General features: G+C 45.8%; 1 protein-coding gene across 2 annotated transcripts in view; it reads right to left on the minus strand.

Annotated features, from left to right (window-relative positions):
* Positions 1–2,500, minus strand: part of LOC105908987 (CMRF35-like molecule 6) — a 21,026-nt gene that overhangs the window by 9,790 nt on the left and 8,736 nt on the right. The gene's annotated exons all lie outside the window — the stretch shown is intronic.

Here is a 2,500-nt window from a genome sequence, read left to right on the forward strand (position 1 = left end):
GTGTGTGTGTGTGTGTGCATGTGTGCGTGTGTGCGTGTGTGCGTGTGTGGGTGTGCGTGTGTGTGCGTGTGTGCGTGTGTGCATGTGTGCGTGTGTGTGCGTGTGTGCGTGTGTGTGTGTGTGTGTGTGTGTGGCTGACGTGAACAGCTTTTAGTTCAGGGTAAAGAGGGAGCTGGTTTTCATGCTGACACACTATGGGTTTTACTAAGTGTCAATATTTCCATGAACACATCACCAGGGTGATGTCTCAGCACAAAACACAACAGAATGCCAGTAGGCTCTCATGCTCTCTGTTTCTCACTCAGGTGCATGCAGCTTGCATTTTTGCCCACGGGTGAAACACTGGTGAAAAAAAACAACATAGAAGAGACACATTTGGAATCAACTCCACCTGTAGAAGAGACACATTTGGGATCAACTCCACCTGTAGGTGTATGAAAAGCAGTAACATGGAGGCCATGACAATATCTATGCCCACCAATCAAGAGAGAGAAGAAGATGACTCTGAGATCAAAGGCATTGGGGCATCTGATCACTGCTGCTCTCCTCTCACACTATATGATGCCTATCATAGAGCACGATCAATAATCAATGATAATGACTACACTGAAAATCAATCACATCTGGTGCAAGTTAGGGACGCAATTCTGGTCCACTGGATCTTCCCACTCAGGATCAACCTGCCAACCTGAATCTGATTTCATATTTCAAAAAGTTTCAAAACATTTCCACATTTGAAAACTCATTTCAGATGTCTCATTCTCTCCTTCCTTGAGTCTGAAGTTGTCAACACATGAATCTATGCAACGTGCATCCAACTCATTAACTCTCAGTGTGAATTTCTTTGGCCTCCATAATCTTAATATTAACATTACAAGTTATTATACTGTATATTATTGCTTGTGTCACTACCCCTTAATCATTTAATATCATATCCCTTCACATGTCATAACCCACATGGCTTTTCACTCTCCAATGCCACAGAGTGTATTGTAGGTGCAGGGGTCATTTGTGATGATGCTGCCCCTAGTGGACGAAAGGGAAGGTGAAATATTAGTCTCCGGGGTGTTGCAATGGGAGATTGTAAACTGTGTTTCACACGCTTTAGCTGTGTTCTATCTGACCACAAATCTCAAATCTTGTTGGTCTTGCCATTAAGAAAAGACTTGAACTGAAGTTCATCATAGTGCTAACACATCGACTCTTGAGAAACAACACAACCACACAATATATACAATACGGTATATACACATCATATATGGAGAATATAATACAAATGCCACCTGATGCCAAGACAAGACAGGAGGCACACACACACACACACACACACACACACACACACACACACACACACACACACACACACACACACACACTTACATGCAAACGCATGCGCACACGGACACACACACACATGTGAGTGTGAGTGTGAGTGTGTCTGTGTCTCTCTCTCTCTATCTCTCCCCCTCCCCCCCCTCTCCCCTCTCTCTCTATCCACCCCCCCTCTCTCTATATATATATATATCTCTCTCTCACCCCCTTTCTCTCTCTTTCCAACCCCCCCCTCTCTCTCTCTCTCTCTCTCTCCCTATCTCTCTCTATCCACCCCCCTCTCTCTCTCTCTCCCTCTCTCCCTTTCTCTCTCCCCCTCTCTCTCTATCCACCCCCTCTCTCTCTCTCTCTATCTCTCTCCCCCTCTCTCTCTCTACCACCCCTCTGTCTCCTTCTCTCTCTCCTCTCTCTCTCTCTCTCTCTCTCTCTCTCTCTCTCTATCTCTCACTCTATCTCTCTCTCTCTCTCTCTCTCTCATGTGTGTGTGCTCTAGAGCACGGAGTGAAACCACAGCCACTAGCCTCATCACAGTCAGCCCTGACCACTGGCCACACCCACAGAGTGTGAACACTTTTCTCACGGGAACAAAGGGGACACAAAAACAAACAAACAAAAGAAATACTGGAAAACATATCAGAAATAAGTAGCTTTGGATCTATGCATATCGTATTCCAATAAAAATGTCTGTACATGCCTCTCTCTCTCTTCCTCTCCTCCTCTTCTTCCCTCCCTCTCTCTCTCTCTCTATCTCTCCCCTCTCTATTTCCCTCCCTCTCTCTCTCTCTCTCTCTCTCTGTCTCATTCCCTCTCCTTTTCTCTCCCCTATCTCTCTCCCCCTCCCTCCCCCCCCCCCCCCCCCCCTCTCTCTCTGATGTGCTTGTGCTCTAGAGCACGGAGTGAAACCACAGCCACTAACTTCATCACAGTCAGCCCTGACCACTGGCCACACCCACAGAGTGTGAACACTTTTCTCATGGGAACAAAGGGGCCACACAACACTATGGCAAGGGGGTGGAGATCCCAGATGATTATTACTTCATGACTCATGTATGCCTTTATGTACTTTATAACTTATGAAAAACTTGTGACCTTGGATTTTTTACAATGGTCACTGGATCAATACATCAGTCAATGCAATGGCGACGTGTTATAAAAGACATATATGTTT

The sequence above is a fragment of the Clupea harengus genome, chromosome 24 (assembly GCF_900700415.2).
Source record: "Clupea harengus chromosome 24, Ch_v2.0.2, whole genome shotgun sequence".
Lineage (NCBI taxonomy): Eukaryota > Metazoa > Chordata > Actinopteri > Clupeiformes > Clupeidae > Clupea > Clupea harengus.